The sequence below is a fragment of the Triticum dicoccoides genome, chromosome 4B, assembly GCF_002162155.2.
Source record: "Triticum dicoccoides isolate Atlit2015 ecotype Zavitan chromosome 4B, WEW_v2.0, whole genome shotgun sequence".
Taxonomy (NCBI): Eukaryota; Viridiplantae; Streptophyta; class Magnoliopsida; order Poales; family Poaceae; genus Triticum; species Triticum dicoccoides.
The window spans coordinates 279,359,509-279,378,261 of NC_041387.1; positions in this window are offsets into that span (position 1 = coordinate 279,359,509).

The window sequence follows — 18,753 nt, forward strand, 5'->3', positions numbered from 1 at the left end:
TTGCTGACCCTTTTTGCTACCATATTATAAGCCTTCCCAGCTCCACATACATCTACGTCGTGCGTTTGACTCTCCCTGGTAATCGCTCTATCCAAGCTTTGAGAGTTTTTGACTACAACGGTTGCCGATCACTGCCTGCTGCTGGGTAAGAACTGGTAAGAATTTGAGATTTGCTTGAAGGATTTGTGACACCCACCACCACCTCTTGTTAATAGTCTGTAGGATCATATTCTTGTGTGTTTCTATTGCTGCTAACCATGCCAGGATCACAAGCCGACGAGACTGACTGGGAGAACATGACGAATAAGGATTTGCATGATAAATTTCAGCAAATGATGAGTGGACAGGTGCAAGATGTGCTAAACAGATTTGAAGAGGCCATGGAGAAGATAGATGGCATGGAGAAGACGTTCGAAACAAAGATCGATAACAAGTTTAATGAATTGCTCGCGCGTCTTCCACCACCACCACCCGCTGCACCTAACGCGCCTCTCCAACAACAACAACAACGACTACCTCCACGTCGTGAAACAGATCTCCGCCGAGCGAGCCGTGTTCCTCTTGCGTTTGGCCAAACTGTTGGTGCTGATGTTGATACTTATGTGGCTCTTGCTGCTGATGCGGAGGAGGATGATTATGTGGGAGATTACGAGGATGAGGTTGCTCAAAATCAGAACTACGTGCAACCACCTGCACCACAACCACCAGGTCGTCCACATGCAAATAATCACAATGGTAGGGCTTTCCCTCAGGTACGAGATCATGACCATCTTCCTAAACTAAAATTGAATATTCCACCTTTCGAGGGTAGATATGTTCCTGATATATATCTTACTTGGGAGTTAGAAACTGAACAACGATTTACATGTTTACAATATCCCGAGGAGAGACGGGTTGCCGCTGCTGTTTGTGCTTTCACTAGTTTTGCATGTGTATGGTGGTCTGAACATTGTAGATTATATCCTATTCCAACTACTTGGGCTGCTTTGAAAACTGCTATGCGTACTCGTTGGGTTCCACCATATTATCAACGTGAATTGCTTCAGAAATTACAGCGCTTAAGACAAGGAAAAAATTTTGTAGAAGAATATTATCAGGAATTACAAAACAGGCATGATTAGATGTGGTATTGTTGAGGAGAATGAAGCTATGCTTGCACGTTTTCTGGGTGGATTAAATAGAGAGATTCAGACCATTCTAGACTATAAGGAGTATACTAATATCACTCGTTTATTCCATCTTGCTTGTAAAGATGAACGTGAAGTGCAGGATCGACAAGCATTGGCGCGAACTAACTTTTCTGCAGGCCGACCTTCATCATGGACACCGCGTGCATCTTCTACTTCAACTGCACCAGCACCTCAATCAGGTGTCTCCTCCAGTCGTGATACAAGAAAACAGGCACAGCCACCATTATCTGCCAAGAGCGCACCTGCTGGGCCTGCACAGAGTTCTGCTTCTTCCATGGCATCAACAGGGCACACAAGTGATATTATTTGTCGTCGTTGTAAGGGAGGAGGTCATTATACGAGAGAATGCAAATCTCCGTGTGTGATGATGCTACCGCGGATGGTGGATATGAGTCCGCTAGTGACTATGATGAGGAGACTTTGGCTCTTATTACACGTGAAGAACATGGTGGAGATGATTCTGATCATGAGACGCAATACATGGCTCCTGAAGACGCTGACAGTTATGAGTGTTTAGTTGCTCAACGTGTTTTGAGTGTGCAGATCACACAAGCTGAGCAAAATCAGAGGCACAATTTGTTCCATACCAAGGGAGTTGTGAAGGAACGTTCTGTGCGCGTCATCATAGACGGAGGGAGCTGCAACAACTTGGCTAGAATGGAGATGGTCGAGAAGCTTTCTCTCACCACAAGACCACATCCACATCCTTACTACATCCAATGGTTCAACAACAGCGGCAAGGTTAAGGTAACATGTAATGTTCGTGTGCATTTTAGTATATCTACATATGCTGATTATGTTGATTGTGATGTGGTACCTATGCAAGCATGTTCCTTATTACTTGGTAGACCATGGCAATTTGATAAAAATTCTGTACACCATGGTAGAAACAATCACTATACTCTTGTTCATAAGGATAAAAATATTACTTTGCTTCCTATGACTCCTGATTCCATTTTGAAAGATGATATTAATAGAGCTAATAAAGCAAAACAGGAGACGAATAAGAGTGAAAATCAGATTGTGGCAAAAGAATTTGAGCAACAAATGAAGCCTAATAATAAACCATCTAGTGTTGCTTCTGAAATTAAATTGAAAAGTGCATGTTTATTTGCCACCAAATCTGATATTGATGAGCTAGATTTCAGCAAATCTGTTTGCTATGCTTTTGTGTGCAAAGAGGCATTATTTTCATTCGAGGACGTGCCTTCCTCTTTGCCTCCTGCTGTCACTAACATTTTGCAGGAGTTCGCTGACGTCTTTCCACAAGACGTGCCACCGGGATTACAGCCTATTCGAGGGATTGAGCATCAGATTGACTTAATTCCCGGTGCTTCACTGCCAAACCGTGCACCATACCGTACCAATCCAGAGGAGACGAAGGAGATTATGCGTCAAGTACAAGAGCTTCTCGACAAAGGTTATATACGCGAATCCCTTAGTCCTTGTGCTGTTCCTATTATTCCAGTGCCGAAAAAGGATGGTACATCACGTATGTGTGTTGATTGTAGAGGCATTAATAATATTACTATTCGTTATCGTCATCCTATTCCTAGGCTAGATGATATGCTTGATGAATTGAGTGGCTCTACAATATTCTCCAAAGTTGATTTACGTAGTGGATACCATCAAATTCGTATGAAATTGGGAGATGAATGGAAAACAGCATTCAAAACTAAGTTTGGATTATATGAGTGGTTAGTCATGAATTTTGGGTTAACTAATGCACCTAGTACTTTCATGAGATTAATGAACGAAGTTTTACATGCTTTCATTGGACGATTTGTGGTAGTTTACTTTGATGACATATTGATTTATAGCAGATCTTTGGAAGAACATTTGGAACATTTACGCGCTGTTTTTATTGCTCTACGTGATGCACGTTTGTTTGGTAACCTTGGGAAGTGCACCTTTTGCACCGACCGAGTATCTTTTCTTGGATATGTTGTTACTCCACAGGGAATTGAAGTTGATAAAGCCAAGATTGAAGCTATTGAGAGTTGGCCGCAACCCAAAACGGTCACACAAGTGAGGAGTTTTCTTGGCCTCGCTGGATTCTATAGGCGTTTTGTGAGAGATTTCAGCACCATTGCTGCACCTCTCAATGAGCTTACAAAGAAAGATGTGCCTTTTCTTTGGGGTACCGCACAGGAAGAAGCCTTCACGGTATTGAAAGATAAGTTGACACATGCTCCTTTACTCCAACTTCCTGATTTTAATAAGACTTTTGAGCTTGAATGTGATGCTAGTGGAATTGGATTAGGAGGTGTGTTATTACAAGATGGCAAACCTGTTGCATACTTTTCTGGAAAATTGAGTGGGCCTAGTCTGAATTATTCTACTTATGATAAAGAATTATATGCTCTTGTTCGGACTTTAGAAACATGGCAACATTATTTATGGCCCAAAGAATTTGTTATACATTCTGATCATGAATCTTTGAAACATATTAAAAGTCAAGCTAAACTGAATCGTAGACATGCTAAATGGGTTGAATTCATTGAGACTTTCCCTTATGTCATTAAACACAAGAAGGGAAAAGAAAATGTTATTGCTGATGCATTGTCTCGTCGCTATACTATGCTTTCACAACTTGACTTCAAAATATTTGGTTTGGAGACCATCAAAGATCAATATGTGCATGATGCTGATTTTAAAGATGTAATGCAGAATTGTAAAGAAGGAAGAATGTGGAACAAGTTTGTCGTTAACGATGGATTTGTGTTTCGTGCTAACAAGCTATGCATTCCAGCTAGCTCCGTTCGTCTTTTGTTGTTGCAGGAAGCGCATGGAGGAGGATTAATGGGACATTTTGGCGTGAAGAAGAGGGAGGACGTACTTGCTACACATTTCTTTTGGCCAAAGATGAGACAGGATGTTGAGCGTTTTATTGCTCGATGCACTACATGTCAAAAAGCTAAGTCACGACTCAATCCTCATGGTTTATATATGCCTTTGCCTGTACCTAGTGTTCCTTGGGAGGATATATCTATGGACTTTGTTTTAGGTTTACCTCGAACAAAGAAGGGGAGGGATAGCATATTTGTTGTCGTGGATAGATTCTCGAAAATGGCACACTTTATACCATGTCATAAAAGCGATGATGCTGTTAATGTTGCTGATTTGTTCTTTCGTGAAATTATTCGCTTGCATGGTGTGCCAAATACTATTGTTTCAGATCGTGATACTAAATTTCTAAGCCACTTTTGGAGATGTTTATGGGCTAAGTTGGGGACTAAACTGCTTTTTAGTACTACTTGTCACCCCCAAACTGATGGACAAACTGAAGTAGTCAATAGAACGTTGTCTACTATGCTTAGGGCTGTTTTGAAGAATAATAAGAAAATGTGGGAGGAATGCTTGCCTCATATTGAATTTGCTTATAATCGTTCATTGCATTCTACTACTAAGATGTGCCCTTTTGAAGTTGTGTATGGTTTCCTACCTCGTGCACCTATTGATTTGTTGCCTCTTCCATCTTCGGAGAAGGTTAATTTTGATGCTAAACAACGTGCTGAATTGATTTTAAAAATGCATGAGTTAACTAAGGAAAACATTGAGCGCATGAATGCTAAATATAAACTTGCTGGAGATAAGGGTAGAAAACATGTTCTGTTTGCACCTGGAGATCTTGTTTGGTTACATTTGCGTAAGGATAGATTTCCTGATTTGCGCAAATCAAAGTTAATGCCACGTGCTGATGGTCCCTTTAAGGTGTTAGAGAAAATAAGTGATAATGCATATAAACTTGAGCTGCCTGCAGATTTTGGGGTTAGTCCCAGTTTTAACATTGCAGATTTGAAGCCTTATTTGGGTGAGGAAGATGAACTTCCGTCGAGGACGACTTCATTTCAAGAAGGGGAGGATGATGAGGACATCAATACAATTGTTACACCCATAGCCCCTGCTGCTATACATACTGGACCAATTACTAGAGCTCGTGCACGCCAACTAAATTACCAGGTACTTTCGTTTCTTGGTAATGATTCTAATGTTCATGAGAATATGATGCTGCCTAAATTGGATACATTTGTTTTGCTTACAAATGAAGGGCCTAGCTTGGAGAAGGATGAACATTGGAGCAAGAACAAGTATGGAGATGATGGCATGCGCAAGGGAAACAAGAACGGAGTTACAAGTGATGATTTCAGGACTTTGAAGCCACCATAATGGGTGCATGAAGCCTTGGACGAAATATACAAGATGCCACTTCATAAATTTCGTCCCGAGGCTATTTTAGGTGCTGCGTCACCTTATTATTGGGCCAGGCCCATGTAATTTCGAAATACATAAGTATAGGCTATTTTTAGAGTCCGTATGTGTGGGGAAACAAGAGATAGGGTTGATTTTGGACCCCTCCACCAAGGGCCACGAAATTCCCCCCTCTTCCTCCATATATACAGCCCTTAGGGCACCGTTTAGACTTTGGGTTTTGTTTAGATTAAAAGTTCGCCATAGCTCCAACTTCGCGTACTTCGTTTGTGTTCAACGACCAGACAAAGGCGTCACAGAACCCCACCTTGATCAATAAAGCTTTCATCTTATATTCGCAATATCCAGATTGCAATCTCAGTTTCTTGCTTGTTCTTCGTTTGCTCGCAGGAAACAGACCCTCGTGGTCAGGTTGATCGTGCCCCGGCGTGGTCAATAACCTCTCGGAGTTGGTTTAGCGATTGCTAAGGCGCGACGTCCTCGCACGTTCGTAGTCAGATCGTCAAAGTCGACTTCCACCAAAGCGAAATCCACCATCTCATCGAAAGACGGGACACCTTTGCCTCTATCAACGTGCCACCGAGATTACCGCCTATTCGAGGGATTGAGCATCAGATTGACTTAATTCCCGGTGCTTCACTACCAAACCGTGCACCATACCGTACCAATCCAGAGGAGATGAAGGAGACTATGCGTCAAGTACAAGAGCTTCTCGACAAAGGTTATATACGCGAATCCCTTAGTCCTTGTGTTGTTCCTATTATTCTAGTGCTGAAAAAGGATGGTACATCACATATGTGTGTTGATTGTAGAGGCATTAATAATATTACTATTCCTTATCGTCATCCTATTCCTAGGCTAGATGATATGCTTGATGAATTGAGTGGCTCTACAATATTCTCCAAAGTTGATTTGCATAGTGGATACCATCAAATTCGTATGAAATTGGGAGATGAATGGAAAACAGCATTCAAAACTAAGTTTGGATTATATGAGTGCTTAGTCATGCCTTTTGGGTTAACTAATGCACCTAGTACTTTCATGAGATTACTGAACAAAGTTTTACGTGCTTTCATTGGACGATTTGTGGTAGTTTACTTTGATGACATATTGATTTATAGCAGATCTTTGGAAGAACATTTGGAACATTTACGTGATGTTTTTATTGCTCTACGTGATGCACGTTTGTTTGGTAACCTTGGAAAGTGCACCTTTTGCACCGACCGACTATCTTTTCTTGGCTATGTTGTTACTCCACATGGAATTGAAGTTGATAAAGCCAAGATGGAAGCTATTGAGAGTTGGCCGTAACCCAAAACGGTCACACAAGTGAGAAGTTTTCTTGGCCTCGCTGGATTCTATAGGCGTTTTGTGAGAGATTTCAACACCATTGCTGCACCTCTCAATGAGCTTACAAAGAAAGATGTGCCTTTTCTTTGGGGTACCGCACAGGAAGAAGCCTTCTCGGTATTGAAAGATAAGTTGACACATGCTCCTTTACTCCAACTTCCTGATTTTAATAAGACTTTTGAGCTTGAATGTGATGCTAGTGGAATTGGATTAGGCGGTGTGTTATTACAAGATGGCAAACCTGTTACATACTTTTCTGAAAAATTGAGTGGGCCTAGTCTGAATTATTCTACTTATGATAAAGAATTATATGCTCTTGTTCGGACTTTAGAAACATGGCAACATTATTTATGGCCCAAAGAATTTGTTATACATTCTGATCATGAATCTTTGAAACATATTAAAAGTCAAGCTAAACTGAATCGTAGACATGCTAAATGGGTTGAATTCATTGAGACTTTTCCTTATGTCATTAAACACAAGAAGGGAAAAGAAAATGTTATTGCTGATGCATTGTCTCGCCGCTATACTATGCTTTCACAACTTGACTTCAAAATATTTGGTTTGGAGACCATCAAAGATCAATATGTGCATGATGCTGATTTTAAAGATGTAGTGCAGAATTGTAAAGAAGGAAGAATGTGGAACAAGTTCGTCGTTAACGATGGATTTGTGTTTCGTGCTAACAAGCTATGCATTCCAGCTAGCTCCGTTCGTCTTTTGTTGTTGCAGGAGGCGCATGGAGGAGGATTAATGGGACACTTTGGCGTGAAGAAGACGGAGGACGTACTTGCTACACATTTCTTTTGGCCAAAGATGAGACGGGATGTTGAGCATTTTATTGCTCGCTGCACTACATGTCAAAAAGCTAAGTCACGACTCAATCCTCATGGTTTATATATGCCTTTGCCTGTACCTAGTGTTCCTTGGGAGGATATATCTATGGACTTTGTTTTAGGTTTACCTCGAACAAAGAAGGGGAGGGATAGCATATTTGTTGTCGTGGATAGATTCTCGAAAATGGCACACTTTATACCATGTCATAAAAGCGATGATGCTGTTAATGTTGCTGATTTGTTCTTTCGTGAAATTATTCGCTTGCATGGTGTGCCAAATAGTATTGTTTCAGATCGTGATACTAAATTTCTTAGCCACTTTTGGAGATGTTTATGGGCTAAGTTGGGGACTAAACTGATTTTAGTACTACTTGTCACCCCCAAACTGATGGACAAACTGACGTAGTCAATAGAACGTTGTCTACTATGCTTAGGGCTGTTTTGAAGAATAATAAGAAAATGTGGGAGGAATGCTTGCCTCATATTGAATTTGCTTATAATCGTTCATTGCATTCTACTACTAAGATGTGCCCTTTTGAAGTTGTGTATGGTTTCCTACCTCGTGCACCTATTGATTTGTTGCCTCTTCCATCTTCGGAGAAGGTTAATTTTGATGCTAAACAACGTGCTGACTTGATTTTAAAAATGCATGAGTTAACTAAGGAAAACATTGAGCATATGAATGCTAAATATAAACTTGCTGGAGATAAGGGTAGAAAACATGTTGTGTTTGCACCTAGAGATCTTGTTTGGTTACATTTGCGTAAGGATAGATTTCCGGATTTGCGCAAATCAAAGTTAATGCCACGTGCTGATGGTCCCTTTAAGGTGTTAGAGAAAATAAATGATAATGCATATAAACTTGAGCTGCCTGCAGATTTTGGGGTTAGTACCACTTTTAACATTGCAGATTTGAAGCCTTATTTGGGTGAGGAAGATGAACTTCCGTCGAGGACGACTTTATTTCAAGAAGGGGAGGATGATGAGGACATCAACACAATTGTTACACCCACAGCCCCTGCTGCTATAAATACTGGACCAATTACTAGAGCTCGCGCACGCCAACTAAATTACCAGGTACTTTCGTTTCTTGGTAATGATTCTAATGTTCATGAGAATATGATGTTGCCTAAATTGGATACATTTGTTTTGCTTACAAATGAAGGGCCTAGCTTGGAGAAGGATGAACATTGGATTAAGAACAAGCATGGAGATGATGGCATGCGCAAGGGGAACAAGAACGGAGTTACAAGTGATGATTTCAGGACTTTGAAGCCACCATAATGGGTGCATGAAGCCTTGGACGAAATATACAAGATGCCACTTCATAAATTTCGTCCCGAGCCAAGACGGCGAGGACCCCAAGCATGATGGACAAGAAGAAGAGCTGCAGCAGAAGCTACAGGCATCGGACGTCCGACACTGCCCGAATGTCCGACTAGTCCTAGGACCCGGACGACCGGACTCTCCGGACGTCCGGCACTTTGCCACCCGAACCAAAACTACGGACGACCGAAGCGGCCCAGACGTCCGGACGACATGCAACCGAGCCGAATCTACGGACGACCGACAGCCTACGGACGTCCGGCCCCTCCTGAAGCTCCGGACGACCGACCCTCCCCGGACAACCGACGCGCCCACATCAGAGCCGAATCTTCGGACGTCCGAGCCTTGCCGAACGACCGAACCGTCCCGAGCCTCCGGACGTCCGACGCCTTCTAGACGTCCGGCACCTGGGTAACCGCACCTGCAGGCTGGAGCCCTTGTATCCCTTCGCTTTGACTTCCATTTGCACTAAAACTATAAATAGGTCGACCCCATCTCCTTTCGAGGGTCAGCGTTTGTCGGTGTCAAAACCGGCGGATCTCGGGTAGGGGGTCCCGAACTGTGCGTCTAGGCGGATGGTAAGAAGAGATAAGGGACACGATGTTTTACCCAGGTTCGGGCCCTCTTGATGGAGGTAAAACCCTACGTCCTGCTTGATTGATATTGATGATGTGGGTATTACAAGAGTAGATCTACCACGAGAACAAGGAGGCTAAACCCTAGAAGCTAGCCTATGGTATGTTTGTTGTTCGTCCTACAGACTAAAGCCATCCGGTTTATATAGACACCGGAGAGGGCTAGGGTTACACAGAGTCGGTTACAATGGTAGGAGATCTACATATCCGTATTGCCAAGCTTGCCTTCCACGCCAAGGGAAGTCCCATCCGGACACGGGACGAAGTCTTCAATCTTGTATCTTCATAGTCTTGGAGTCCGGCCGATGATGATAGTTCGGCTATCCGGACACCCCCTAGTCCAGGACTCCCTCAGTAGCCCCTGAACCAGGCTTCAATGACGACGAGTCCGACGCACATATTGTCTTCGACATTGCAAGGCGGGTTCCTCCTCCGAATAATTTATAGAAGATAGTGAACACCAGGATAGTGTCCGGCTCTGCAAAATAAATTCCACATACCACCGTAGAGAGAATAATATTTACACAAGTTCAATCTGCTGACGTATTTTTTGGCGTGACGTCACACCACTACCAAGCCTTTACTCGAATTGTTTTTATTTTACCACCTCAGCGCGTTTAGCGAAGCGGTTTCCTTGGCACGTCTTGTCGAAGCAGAGATCGTGTTCCCCTTATTCTGGGATTCTCATTAATACGGACGTGGGTAACCCAACCACGCCCGTTGCCACGCCCCCTCCATCGAAGCGGGTTCCAAACGGTCACGGGGACGGCTCTTGGTATTCTCCCTCTTTATAATGAGACCAAGGCCCGTCCTTTTTCTTCAACCCTCAATCGAATCCGCCCCTCGCCCCGAGTTCCAACATCCAAGGCTCCAGATTCGGGTACTTTCGACCTTCGACAATGTCCGGCTCCGACCTACGAGGCCGGTGGATGCCCTCCTCTGTCACGGAAGAGGACGTGCTCAAGCTGAGAGACGCCAGGTACTTAACCTACGAGATTTTGCATAGGCTGCCTGTCCAAGGGCAAGTTATTCCTACTCCCGAGCCCGGCGAGAGTGTCGTGTTTGTGTCTCACCTCCGAAGGGGTTTAGGCTTCCCAATGGATCCCTTCGTGAGGGGGCTCATGTTTTACTATGGGCTGGAATTTCACGACTTGGCTCCGGAGTCCATCCTCCACATCTCATCATTCATTGTTGTCTGCGAAGCCTTCCTCTGCACTACCCCTCACTTCGGCTTGTGGCTCAAAACCTTCAACGTGGAGCCAAAGATGATTGAGGGGCGTCAGGCAGAGTGCGGAGGGGCGGTTATAAGCAAGAGGGCCGATGCTCCATGGCCCAAGGGCTCTTTTCAGGAGGAGCTCGGTTTGTGGCAACAGGAGTGGTTCTATATCACTGCTCCCAGGGGCAGCAGGCAGAGGTCGCCGCCTATCTTTCGCCCGAGCCCTCCACACGGCTGACGTCATGGGTCAACAAAGGGCTTGACTGGGGGCCGTCCAAGGACGTACCCCTGTTGCAGGGCCGGATTCAAGACCTCCAGGAAGGGGAGATCAATCTGGTCGTAGTGACACAGGTTATGGTAATTCGGCACCTTCTGCCCTGCAAACGTCGCCTCCTTCGCCTGTGGGAATTTAATCCGGAGGGACCACGAGCTCTCCAACACTTCATGGGTTTGACACCCGCGGAGATGTACAAACTGTTCTTCGGATCACAAGAGATGCGTCCGGACTTGACCGAGGACACTGGCCTAAGCTGCAATCGCCCGGATACTCAAGTAAGTAGCCCTGTGTCCGGACACATTGTCCATTTATTTATCATGGGTTTGCCTTTTAACCAGCTATCCCTTGAACAGGAGTGGATAACGCAAGCAAAATTGATACGTGTCTGGCCCCCCTCCCTGAGACCACGGCGGATCCCGTGTTAATTAAAATGTTGGAGGTTGCACCTTCGGAGGAGGGCAAAGGGGGGCACAGGGAAACTACCACCTCTGCCAAGGAGGCTTTCAGTAAGGGGGGAATCGAGAGTCCCTCCCTCCAGGGGGAGAAGAGGACCGCTTCCGAAGACCCGGAGGCCAAGGCCTCAAAGCGGGGAAGGAAATCACCGGAAGGTCCCGTGCCGGGAAAAGCCCCGGCCGCACAGTCTCCCCAAAGGAATCAGCCCTCCAGCGAGCCGTAAGTAGAAAAGGGGGGGTTTGTAATAGGGGACATCCCTACTTTATTTCTAAGGTTAACGAAGTTTTCACCTTGTAGTTCGGATCTCAGCCCTTCTCAGCAGAGCTCGTCTTCGGGGGACCTTCGTCCGGAGATGATGGAGAGCAAAACGCCTCCATCTGCCGCCCCATCGGGCGGGGCGGACGACCCTGAGGTGTCGTCACGGAGGATCTCCCCGAGTCCGGCGGGGCCGGGGAGTTCGGCACCCACTGGAGTACGGCTGGTGGAGCTGCAGGATTTGCTCGAGAGGGCGTCTATCTCAGAAGATCACCGCACATTAATGAGTATGGTGATTGAAAAGATCTCATCCGCCGAGAGCGGGTTGTATGAGGCCGTCGGAAGTTTGCTGACGGGGTTTGAGGTACGCAAAAAATGACATACCTTTTGACAGTTTTGCACATGGAGTGCGCCCTGTATAGATAGTAGCCCCTGAGACTTGGTATGCTGTCGAAAGCGACAACGTGCCGAGGATCATAATCTCAGTTATAGAATGTCGCCTTTCCTATGCAGGTGGCGGAACGTTCGGTGGCCAGCCGAACTGATGGAGTTGCCGAGCTGAAGCGGCAACTCGACGTTGCGGATGCGGACATCGCGCTGGTCAATAAACGACTTGATGAGTCACAAGGTAAGTGGTTGCTCCGCGGTCATCTAGTAAGTGGTTGCTCCGCGGTCATCTAGTAAGTACACGAAGTTGCAATGGCTAACTTTTAACTAAACAAATCCCAAGGAAAAAGCTACTACATGGATCTACTTATATAGGAGCAAGGGGTGGCGGCTAAGGAGGTGGGAGGACGTCCCAAGGCAGCCTAAAACTAACCCTAGGTCGTACAAGGCTCATGGGCCCAAGTGGAGGTGATGTAACACCTTTGGACTTGTAGTTTGACTCGGATTCTGCTGCAGCATCAGATTGTTTCGTCCACAACTCAACGCTCCGGACGAATTTGAAGATGATTCCAATTGGGTTGGAAAGTGCACGAAATCTAGTTTCCAACAAAAAAAGAATCACCCAATTCGGAGTCCGTATGAAAAACTTGTGTGCGTTTTGAGTCAGGTATGTCTGTGCAGTCCGAATCTGAATCCAGAACGTGAGAGACATGGACTCTATCTTCTCTTGGGCCAAAAGTGACGTGAAAGAACTTTTTGGACAGCAAATAAACATCTCTTTCTTCCTTATCTTCATATGTGGATTGTACAAATGTCCCATACACCTGCAATTAGACAAAACACAAAAGTGTGTGAAGTATTTTTGTTCTGGATAACATAAATAGATTATTGAATAGTTTGCACTAGAAATCACCTGACAAATATGCATATATGCAATATTTTTGGTCATATCCAAGGTAGTCATGTCCTCATCATCCTCCCCTTCTTGAAAATAAAGCCGTCCTCGGCGTTGCTTAATCTGAAATGTGGCTAACAAAAGAGACAAGGTGTACATGTTGTATATGTATATGTCATCCATTTTTACTTCCCTTGATTTTTGCATATATGACACATGAATAGATGAGTAACTTGCATAGTTCGTAAAATCTAAAGCCAAAAAATTAGCACAAGAAGTAGAAGGCATGAAAATATTGCAACTCTGTTTGCACATATAAGTGAAGCTCTTATTCATTTCAAAAGATTGACAATGTTCATCATTAAACCATCCCAACATTGGTGAATAAACCTTACTTGCATCAAATTTACATGTTACAACATGCTTAAATAAGCAAACATGCAATAAGTCATTCAACACAGAATGATCACCAAAATTAGAGGTCATATCAAAATGATTAAACATTGGTTCTTTTGCATCAATAGTTAATTCAATGGGTGCACTCAAAATTGTTGGTATTTCAGTTGTTTGATCACATGGCAAAGTCAAATTATCAACGTAGTGATAGAGGCAAAGGTGTCCCGTCTTTCGATGAGATGGTGGATTTCGCTTTGGTGAAAGTCGACTTTGACGATCCGACTACGAACGTGCGAGGACGTCGCGCCTTAGCAATCGCTAAACCAACTCCGAGAGGTTATTGACCATGCCGGAGCACGATCAACCTGACCACGAGGGTCTGTTTCCTGCGAGCAAACGAAGAACAAGCAAGAAACTAAGATTGCAATCTGGATATTGCGAATATAAGATGAAAGCTTTATTGATCAAGGTGGGGTTCTGTGACGCCTTTGTCTGGTCGTTGAACACAAACGAAGTACGCGAAGTTGCAGCTATGGCGAACTTTTAATCTAAACAAAACCCAAAGTCTAAACGATGCCCTAAGGGCTGTATATATGGAGGAAGAGGGGGGAATTTCGTGGCCCTTGGTGGAGGGGTCCGAAATCAACCCTATCTCTTGTTTCCCCACACATACGGACTCTAAAAATAGCCTATACTTATGTATTTCGAAATTACATGGGCCTGGCACAATAATAAGGTGACGCAGCACCTAAAATAGCCTCGGGACGAAATTTATGAAGTGGCATCTTGTATATTTCGTCCAAGGCTTCATGCACCCATTATGGTGGCTTCAAAGTCCTGAAATCATCACTTGTAACTCCGTTCTTGTTCCCCTTGCGCATGCCATCATCTCCATGCTTGTTCTTGCTCCAATGTTCATCCTTCTCCAAGCTAGGCCCTTCATTTGTAAGCAAAACAAATGTATCCAATTTAGGCAGCATCATATTCTCATGAACATTAGAATCATTACCAAGAAACGAAAGTACCTGGTAATTTAGTTGGCGTGCACGAGCTCTAGTAATTGGTCCAGTATGTATAGCAGCAGGGGCTGTGGGTGTAACAATTGTATTGATGTCCTCATCAAATGCCTTGTCAATTTGAATGCACCATCTGATGAGCTACCCACTACTTTGATCACACCACCTATTTTAGAGGACTACGTTGATAATTTGACTTTGCCATGTGATCAAACAACTGAAATACCAACAATTTTGAGTGCACCCATTGAATTAACTATTGATGCAAAAGAACCAATGTTTAATCATTTTGATATGACCTCTAATCTTGGTGATGATTCTGTGTTGAATGACTTATTGCATGTTTGCTTATTTAAGCATGTTGTAGCATGTAAATTTGATGCAAGTAAGGTTTATTCACCAATGTTGGGATGGTTTAATGATGAACATTGTCAATCTTTTGAAATGAATAAGAGCTTCACTTATATGTGCAAACTGAGTTGCAATATTTTCATGCCTTCTACTTCTTGTGCTAATTTTTTGGCTTTAGATTTTCTGAACTATGCAAGTTACTCATCTATTCATGTGTCATATATGCAAAAATCAAGGGAAGTAAAAATGGATGACATATACATATACAACATGTACACCTTGTCTCTTTTGTTAGCCACATTTCAGATTAAGCAACGCCGAGGACGGCTTTATTTTCAAGAAGGGGAGGATGATGAGGACATGACTACCTTGGATATGACCAAAAATATTGCATATATGCATATTTGTCAGGTGATTTCTAGTGCAAACTATTCAACAATCTATTTATGTTATCCAGAACAAAAATACTTCACACACTTTTGTGTTTTGTCTAATTGCAGGTGTATGGGACATTTGTACAATCCACATATGAAGATAAGGAAGAAAGAGATGTTTATTTGCTGTCCAAAAAGTTCTCTCACGTCACTTTTGGCCCAAGAGAAGATAGAGTCCAAGTCTCTCACGTTCTGGATTCAGATTCGGACTGCACAGACATACCTGACTCAAAACGCACACAAGTTTTTCATACGGACTCCGAATTGGGTGATTCTTTTTTTGTTGGAAACTAGATTTCGTGCACTTTCCAACCCAATTGGAATCACCTTCAAATTCGTCCGGAGCGTTGAGTTATGGACGAAACAATCTGATGCTGCAGCAGAATCCGAGTCAAACTACAAGTCCAAAGGTGTTACATCACCTCCACTTGGGCCCATTGGCCTTGTACGACCTAGATTTAGTTTTAGGCTGCCTTGGGACGTCCTCCCACCTCCTTGGCCGCCACCCCTTACTCCTATATAAGTAGATCCATCTAGTAGCTTTTTCCTTGGGTTTTGTTTAGATTAAAAGTTCGCCATAGCTGCAACTTCGCGTACTTCGTTTGTGTTCAACGACCAGACAAAGGCGTCACAGAACCCCACCTTGATCAATAAAGCTTTCATCTTATATTCGCAATATCCAGATTGCAATCTTAGTTTCTTGCTTGTTCTTCGTTTGCTCGCAGGAAACAGACCCTCGTGGTCAGGTTGATCGTGCTCCGGCGTGGTCAATAACCTCTCGGAGTTGGTTTAGCGATTGCTAAGGCGCGACGTCCTCGCACGTTCGTAGTCGGATCGTCAAAGTTGACTTCCACCAAAGCGATATCCATCATCTCATCGAAAGATCGGGACCCTCGCCTCTATCAATGTAGCCACTCTCGGGGGCGATGTGTCACATGGTGGAGGTGATGTAGTCCTAACAACAACGGATGTGGTTGTCATAGTATGCCTAGTAGTTGAAGGAACAATCATATCAACTCTTGGAATGTGCACCGTGCGCTTGTTCTCCTCGTGGCCAACACGTCGTTTTATTTCCTGTTCAGCTTTGCAAGCAAGATGAAACAAATGGTCCATAGGATAACACTCTTCATGAATTAGTATCTCTTGAATATCACGGTTTAATCCTCCCCAAAATCTATCCATAAAATCATCTTCACTTTCTTCTAAAGAGGAATGCAACAAGGTAGTTTGTAAATCATCATAATATTTTGTTACAGTTTCACTACCTTGTTTTAAGTGTTGCAACTTCTTAATCATGTCACGAGTATAATAAGCAGGGACGAAAGTATGTCGCATGGCAAGTTTCAAATCATCCCAAGTAGTAGGTATATAATCAGTGTGTAACCGACAATATTCACTCCACCAAACCAAAGCATAACCAGTGAAAGAACCAACCGCAACCTTAACCTTTTTATGTTCATCGAAATTATGGGAAGCAAATATATTTTTTATGTCGAACTCCCATTCAATATATAAAGCAGGTTTAAAACGGCCATTAAATGGTGGTATAGATACATTAACCTGATCATGTGCATTTGGATGTTTGTGCACCTCTCGTGACGGTTGTGGTATTTGCAAAGGTGGTGGCACATCTCCCGCGATCGACAAAGCCCATGAATTGACTCTGGATCCTGTCATGATTAGTAGAACAAGAAACAAAACCCAAAAATAATGTTCCTATAACTACTAGGATGTGGTGGTAAAACGCTCACAGTAAAGCAAATATCAATGTCTTACAAGTTCTTACCATGCAGCAGGCGGTGATCGGCAACCAGCGGTGTCAAGTAACTCCGAATATTGAGTAAAGCGATTGCTAGGGGAGCGTACGTGTACACGGTGTAGAAATATGTGGGGCTGGGTTGGCTATATATGGTAGCAAAAGATTAGCAATAATCAATTCAAAGATGCAATGTTGAATAAACGCTCAACGACGGTACTGTGCTGGTCCTAGGCTAGACCGGACTAGAGACGTGAGCCTAGAACACTAATGAGGTCACGTCGTAGCACAACTAGCATCAATGAAGGATACTAAGTAGCTCTGGACAGCAAGATATAAGTGAAGATCACAACGGCAGTAAAGATAATGAGGTGAAACAACAGCCAAGCAGGATATATCAACAACTTTGTCTCCAACTTTCCTCTGAAAAAGTTTGTGCCGATTTTTTTGTTTTTTTTTCTTCTCTTTTTTTTTCCTCACACTTTTTTTTCTTTCTCTCCTTTTTTTCTCTCTATTTTTTTTTCTCCTTTTTTTCTCGTTTTTTCTCTCTTTTTTTCTCCCTCTTTCCAAAACAAACTAGATAAGATGCAGATTGGATCAAGTGAAAATGTGAACGATCTCAACTATTATTATGACAATGAATGGTGGGTAGCACGTGGTGGAAATTGATGGATGGGTGGTGGACAGCGGAAGAGATAATGATGCAGCGGTGGCGTGACTAATGTGAACAGAACTCGAAACTCTAAACGAACTAGACACTAAGACCAGCAACTCGACACGACGATGCAACCGATAATTCAACTATGCAAGCAATGAAAAGAAAATTGCAAAGGCTCAGACTGGCTTGGACCAAGGATGAATAGATCTAACTCTTTTTTGTGGCTTTTTCTTGGACAATAGGTAAGAAAATAAATCTAATCTAGGAAAACTGGAAATTCTCACCGAGCAACCTGAAAACTGATACCACTTGATAGAGGCGAGGGTCCCGATCTTTCGATGAGATGATAACTATCGATTTGGTGGAGACGACTTTGAAGATCCGACTACAAACGTGCACGATGTTGCGCCTTAGCAATCGCTAAACCAATCTTCTGAGGTTACTGATGATGCTGGAAGCACGGTCAGCCTGACCACGAAGGTCTATTCCTGCAAGCAATCGAAGAACGAGCAAGAATATGATAAAGCAATCTGAATATTGCAAATATATATGAAGTATTGATAATAGTGGGGATCCGGAAGCGGTCTTGGTCTGGTCGTTGGACACAAACCAAGTACACGAAGTTGCAATGGCTAACTTTTAACTAAACAAATCCCAAGGAAAAAGCTACTACATGGATCTACTTATATAGGAGCAAGGGGTGGCGGCCAAGGAGGTGGGAGGACGTCCCAAGGCAGCCTAAAACTAACCCTAGGTCGTACAAGGCTCATGGGCCCAAGTGGAGGTGATGTAACACCTTTGGACTTGTAGTTTGACTCGGATTCTGCTGCAGCATCAGATTGTTTCGTCCACAACTCAACGCTCCGGACGAATTTGAAGGTGATTCCAATTGGGTTGGAAAGTGCACGAAATCTAGTTTCCAACAAAAAAAGAATCACCCAATTCAGAGTCCGTATGGAAAACTTGTGTGCGTTTTGAGTCAGGTATGTCTGTGCAGTCCGAATCTGAATCCAGAACGTGAGAGACTTGGACTCTATCTTCTCTTGGGCCAAAAGTGACGTGAAAGAACTTTTTGGACAGCAAATAAACATCTCTTTCTTCCTTATCTTC